The sequence below is a fragment of the Pinus tabuliformis genome, chromosome J, assembly GCF_031772625.1.
Source record: "Pinus tabuliformis cultivar Carrire ecotype Pingquan chromosome J, CPIR1, whole genome shotgun sequence".
NCBI classification, from domain to species: Eukaryota; Viridiplantae; Streptophyta; class Pinopsida; order Pinales; family Pinaceae; genus Pinus; species Pinus tabuliformis.
In genome coordinates this window covers 641,320,781-641,327,510 of record NC_142295.1, presented here as the reverse complement: position 1 = coordinate 641,327,510, position 6,730 = coordinate 641,320,781, and the positions used below count along the sequence as shown (strand labels likewise).

The following is a 6,730-nucleotide window of genomic DNA, read 5'->3' as shown; positions in this document are numbered from 1 at the left end:
AACTAGTTGAGTTAACCCCTTCGGCTCTGTTAGAATTAAATATAACAGCTAACTACAAAAAATATAGAATTTTCCATTTTTATATATTTATATATTTATCAATATTTGCAAGAGTTCACTATGATTTATTTTTATGAGAGTATATTTGATTCGGATTTAAGCAGGAACGCAATAGATTACAGAGATAACCATAAATATAGAGATGTGATAACCATAAAAACAGAGATGCAGCGGAAATAATACTTCATTTCATTAATGGAGAATACTGAAATATGCTTACAAATAGAAATAACCCAGCTAGGGCGATGGTAGCTTATCTCTGAGAAGAGATGTGTCGGCTACATGCCTCTGAACTGTTTCGAACTGTGTTTACAATGAGGCTCGAAGGCCTATTTATTATTGAGAAACAATGGAAAACCCTTCACATTCCAAAACCTAACCCTAGAAGATGAAACGCCGAATTGTGGGCCCCGTTTTGGGGTGAGTTGGACATCCAACTTCCCAGGGTCGCGAATTGGTCGTATTATCTCCGTTTGACGCGCATGATAGCCCTTTGGAAAGATCTCTCCGAGGAATACGACAGAAAAGACAATTTTTTATCAGAAAAATCGTTGGCGGTGGATTTCCCAAAAAAACGTCGTTTAGGGCCTCAAAACGGCTCCAGAAGTTTAGGACCCGAAAAACTGCTAAAAATAGTAAACTGTGCTATAATTAAGGAAACTGAAAAACTGAAAGAGATAGCTGTGGGGGTCCAAATGGGATAGGTGGGTGGCCACCAACATCCACCTGGATCATTCCTCCCCCCTTAGGAAGCAATGGTCCCCATTGCGTTGAGTTCCTCCCTGAGATGAGGAAGCTTCTGCTGAGCCGGGTCTCTGGTGAGCTGTTCTGCAATCTCTGAGGTGTCTAGAAATGGTGGAGAGCATGGCCGGTGACGATCCACATTGAACACTTGGTGCAAGTGAAGGAATGGAGGAATGATGTGCTTCAAAGCATTGTTGCCCGTAGCCTTGTTACTGGTGTAAGAACCATGTCGGAGTGGTCTGAGTTTCTGATGGGTCCTGGTAAGGAATTCTTTCTGCAGATGTAACTAAACTTTGTTGCCCACCTCAAACTTGTGTGGTACCCATGTGGGTGAGGAGAAGTTGTTCATGTGTTCTGCCATGACCGTATCCCTTTGTTGCTGTTGCTGTGTGGAGGAACCCTTTGCGGGGGTCATGGATGTGGCAATGATATTCCCCTTACTTTGGGAGCAGACTAGACAGAAAATGAATTTCCTAGTCTGGGAGATGAGCTTGCTTCCTTTCTTGGCAGTGATCAAACAGGTGGCGGTAGGTGGGGCTACCTCCGGTATCCTGTATAATGAATTATCCAAAGAAATAATGACAGCGCGAGGCCTTGACTCATACACAGCATGTCGCCTCCACAAGTATGGCTGGCCTAATAGTACATCGCAAACATCCAGAGGTGTAACATCACACAATACCTCGTCTGTGAAGGGCTTGATGCTGTAGGGAAGGCGGCACTGCTGGCGAACTTTGAGATCTCGTCCTTCGTGAAGCCAACCGATATTGTACGGCTGTGGGTGTGGTGTAGTTGATAGGCCCAACCGCTTCATGACCTCTGCTGAAATGAGGTTCTTTTGGCTGCCACTGTCGACAATGAATTGCAGCGGCGAACCCTTCACCCACATCTGTGAGTGGAAAAGACGTTCCCCCTCCTCTGGATCTTCGGGCTCATTTTTCTGGATCTTGGCAGTAGCAACAGTGGTGCTGGGATCCGCATCAATGATCTGCTTCCCTTTGTCATTCCCCTTGTCGGGTTCTGACTCAGAGTCAGAACATGCATCTGATTCGGAAGCCTTCAACTCGGCCACTAGCGACTGCTTGGTCCGACACTCACTTGTGTTATGAGTGGGACTCTTGTGGAACTCACACCACTTTCCTGTGTCCTTCCTCGGCTTCGTGGTGGTGTTCTTTTCTTGTGGCTTTGACGAGTTGTCTTGGGTCACCCCGCCTTGGCTTTGTCCTTTGGGCTTTGGATTTGCAGATCCAAAATCTCGCTTCTTCTGTTTGAACTTTTGTTCGATTTTAACAGTGTATCGGTATGCTGTGCCGAGTGAGGAGATGTTCAAGAACTCCATCTCTTCCTGGATGTATCTATGTAGGCAGTCGCGGTATTTGAGTACCAGATGCAGCTCAGAATCTTTGATACCCAACTGTGTGCGAAGGGTATGGAAAATGTTTGTGAACTCTGGCACATCTTGGTCTCGTCCCTGCCGCAGTGTGGTCCATTTGATGTATTTGTCCTCATAGCTTTCGACAGGGTAGTACTACTCCTTGATGGCATCCCGGAAGTCATTCCAAGTGGGTGCGGCTGAAAACAGCGAGCCTATACTTTCATCCTTTTGCTCGCAGTATGTTTCCCACCAGTCCTTGACGTGGGGGGCTGCTTTGAGAAGAGCAAAAACAATCTTTTCCTGACTTGAAAATTCATGAACAGAAAAATACCCATCTAACAGATTTAACCATTTATCTATGGCATCTGCGTCTATTTGACCCTCGATTATGGGGATTTCAAAATTAACTTGTACCTTAAACGGTGTGGCATTTCCAGAGTAGCTGTTGGAAGCCGATGCGTCGCCTCTGGGTAGCCGTTGAAGGATCTGCACAAAGCTATCCATCATCGCGTTCCTTTGCCGTTCGAGGGCTTCTTCGAGCAAGATTCTGATAGGATCTCCTGCCCCCTCGTCTTTCTTCTCATCCGCCATGGGAGATCGTCGAGATTTGCGAGGCTGGTCTTGCAAAAGTTCGACCAATTCAAGCCCTAACTCCTTATATCCCGACCTCGTTGGGGACATGCAAAGAAAAACAGAGAAAAAGCAGACCGCTCTGATACCACTGATCCGGATTTAAGCAGGAACGCAATAGATTACAGAGATAACCATAAATACAGAGATGCGATAACCATAAAAACAGAGATGCAGCGGAAATAATACTTCATTTCATTAATGGAGAATACTGAAATATGCTTACAAATAGAAATAACCCAGCTAGGGCGATGGTAGCTTATCTCTGAGAAGAGATGTGTCGGCTACATGCCTCTGAACTGTTTCGAACTGTGTTTACAATGAGGCTCGAAGGCCTATTTATTATTGAGAAACAATGGAAAACCCTTCACATTCCAAAACCTAACCCTAGAAGATGAAACACCGAATTGTGGGCCCCGTTTTGGGGTGAGTTGGACAGCCAACTTCCCGGGGTCGCGAATTGGTCGTATTATCTCCGTTTGACGCGCATGATAACCCATTGGAAAGATCTCTCTGAGGACTATGACAGAAAAGACAATTTTTTATCAGAAAAATCGCTGGCGGTGGATTTCCCAAAAAGTGTCGTTTAGGGCCTCAAAACGGCTCCGGAAGTTTAGGACCCGAAAAACTGCTAAAAATAGTAAACTGTGTTATAATTAAGGAAACTGAAAAACTGAAAGAGACAGCTGTGGGGGTCCAAATGGGATAGGTGGGTGGCCACCAACATCCACCTGGATCAATATTGCATCTTACTAGAAGATATTGCTAGTCCAAAGAATGCATACTTATTAATGTCTCGAATTAATATCTCTCCAATGCGAAAAATATTCCTGATTCATCTTATCAGTCTAGCAGTCATTGATTTCACAAATGGCTCCAACATTTGAATTAGGAAAAGGATAACTACAAAAAATTGAAGTTCATAATTTTTCATGAAAACTTGAATCTTGAAAATATGTACTTCCATTAGACTTAGGATTTCATATCTATGACTCTCTATAAGATGATTATTGGCAAGGTACATACTAAGATGGCAAAAACAAATGGAATACACAACACCATACAAGTCAAAGCAAAGATGTCCATTGTCACCCATACTCTTTCAACTTTATATTGACGAGCTAGAAGATCTCATTTCCAAGTGATACAAGTGGTGGCATTCTCGACAAGATTTCCATAGGAATTTCGTCGTGTGGATGAAATTTTATTTTTATCCAACATAATCACAAGAATCCAAAATAATCTAGACATCTTGAGCTCATTTTGTGATAGTTATGGCCTTCAGGTCAACCTTGCAAAATCAAATATTATGGCTTTCAACATGTCTGAGAAGGAGGCATCTAATACTACTCTCACCTATAAAGAATAGGAGGTAGAAATGGTGACATCCTACACTTACACTGGAGTAGTATCCTCTAGCCCATCCTTCAGTGTAATCCCAACAACAAAATCAAGGTGGAGTAGAGGATATGAAGGATCATAAACACTATAGAAAAAATGTTTCCAGATCGACTTCCAAGATATTTGGGCTTAGATCTTCCTCTTCCATACCTTAGTGACACCTTCTCTCTTTTACAATTGTGAATCTTGGAACCTATGCCTAAGTGAAACATGATGGAACTACTTGAGAGAGTACTCATTACTATGCTCTCAAAGTATATTCATGCAAGGAAAACTATCTCACACTTTTGGCCCCTCTGCATTTCCATGATTTTCCATGTTATGACCATGTTGCATAGGATTTGTTGCATGGAAGACTCCCACTCAAGCCAAAACAGATATCCTTATGGCTATCCAATTCTCTATACAACTTGCTAGCCAAAGTATCATAAATAGATGGCATGCTAGATCTTCCTCTTTGCTCCAATACTTGAACATTGATATCAAATTTCTTATGGCTCAAAGATTTGTTTACAATACAAGGCAATAGATGTATTTCCCTACTCCTTCATGAGATACTTCACCTTTGACCATAGGCTCTAAGAGATGGATCTTTCCACATTGTTAATTCTAGGTTCACTACCTATTATTTTTACCTTCTAAATGATTTTGGTCACAAGAATCATTATGAGAAGATCTACCAGATTTATTAGGCAGGTGGACATTAGAAATATCATCACATACTTTTTTCAGCATTGGATGATAAGAGAGATTAGGGTTAATGACATTGTTGGCCTAGGGCTTCCTCCTTGGTGCCCTCTAGACACTTTCCTAGTTTGATCTTTTGGGTTTCTTGGGGTTTTATTCTCCCTCTCTATTGGAAGTATTCATATATTCAATTCTTTTGGATTTCTTCATAATAATCACCAAATAAATTTGTGTTTCCACTTAAACCTTTAGAAATCCAATGCAATAAACAAATGGACATCTTCACATTCAAAACTTGAATTTACAGTGAAAAATTTAGGTGGACAGAACTAGATGATGAAGACAAACAAATCTAGTGGATGCATATACAAAATATCATCTCATTGGAATAGCCCTCCAACTCTAGTCTGTGATATACACTGCCTCGAAAATGCATAAACATTCAGCTCTGTAACCTCATAAAACACTGCAGGGAAAATCGTAGTTAGAATCTGTAACAGATGCTGCCATCTCATATCAATAACATCCTAGAAGAGAGGAAAATTTTATAATGAAATGTGAATAGCATCAATAGATCTCGTTTTTTAGATGAATTTCAAAGCCTAAGTTGATTGAGCAATTGAAGTGTGGAGTCTTCATTATCTAAGGAACTTGGGTCTGAGTTTTGTGGTAAATTCCTTCGCACAAGTGGACTAGAGAAAACTGGGATAACATATCGAATTTGAACTGTCAGTGTAGTTTGGAGTGGATAAGGCACCAAATTGGTGTAATTTCTTAAGAAATCTGAATGATGCCTTCTATGGGGAGGGGCTAAGCAAACTGGTAATGATGTCCTTATTATCATAGGTCCAACCACTAATGAAGGAGACCCACAATATCCAAGTGCTAAAAAGGATGACCCAGGTTGAGGAATATTTTGTGGCATCCATTGTTGTTGCCTCTCATGTTGTTGTTGCCTATGCAAACCTCATGACTACATTGAATTAGACCAGGGTGAAAAATTGGTAGAAGCAAATGTGCAACCCTCTATGATACATTGGAAATACCCAATGTAGTAATGTTGTTATGCCTTGGGAGATCGACTTTAAGCCATTCCTCTTCATCTCTCTCATGTTCTTCAAATGGGGTAGGCACTTGCTGAGATGCTATTTTATGTACAATTCTAGTATTTGCACCATCTCTATTTTCTACAATTGCTTCCCTAGATAGTGCTAATGATAATGGCTCATGCGGGGAGCTCCCAACACAGTCACCAACAGTAGATTTATTAGCTGCAATAGCTTCCCTTGAGAGAGAGGAGGATGAAGGTGAATCGTGAAGACAACCTGATTTATTCCTTTGTGGAAAAAGAGACCTAATTAGAGGCAAAATACTGGACCCAAATGATGACAGAGCAGGACGATGCAACTGTTGTTGATAACAATAATTGTGACTAGAACTGAAGCTAGAACAACCTTCTGTGGGAAAATCAAAAGAAACCCATTGTGATGCTCCTCTAGCCTAGGGTTCATATTGTTGGTGTTCAATAGAATGGTTTCTACTCTCTCTCTTTGGGTGAGCATCTTTGTCCTGGATTTTGAGTGTTGTTGTTTCAACTGTTGGGCCAATGCTATCTCCTTAGACCTATGTTTTGAAAATTCTCTAGAAATAGTGATTTTCCCCTACTCATCATTACATTTTCCCTCTGCTAGTGTCGGTGAAAAAAAATTAAGTTGGTGTGCCACTACCATCCCATAAAATCCAATAAAATTAGCATATATAAATCATAGATACTAAACTATTTAGTAGCAAGGAAGAAAAACGTTTCTCAAACTTCACATAGAAAGACAAGAC

General features: G+C 41.2%; 1 pseudogene; it reads right to left on the bottom strand.

Annotated features, from left to right (window-relative positions):
- Positions 1–5,492: 5,492 nt before the first annotated feature.
- LOC149228559 (uncharacterized) overlaps positions 5,493–6,730 on the bottom strand; it is a 169,056-nt pseudogene continuing 167,818 nt past the window's right edge.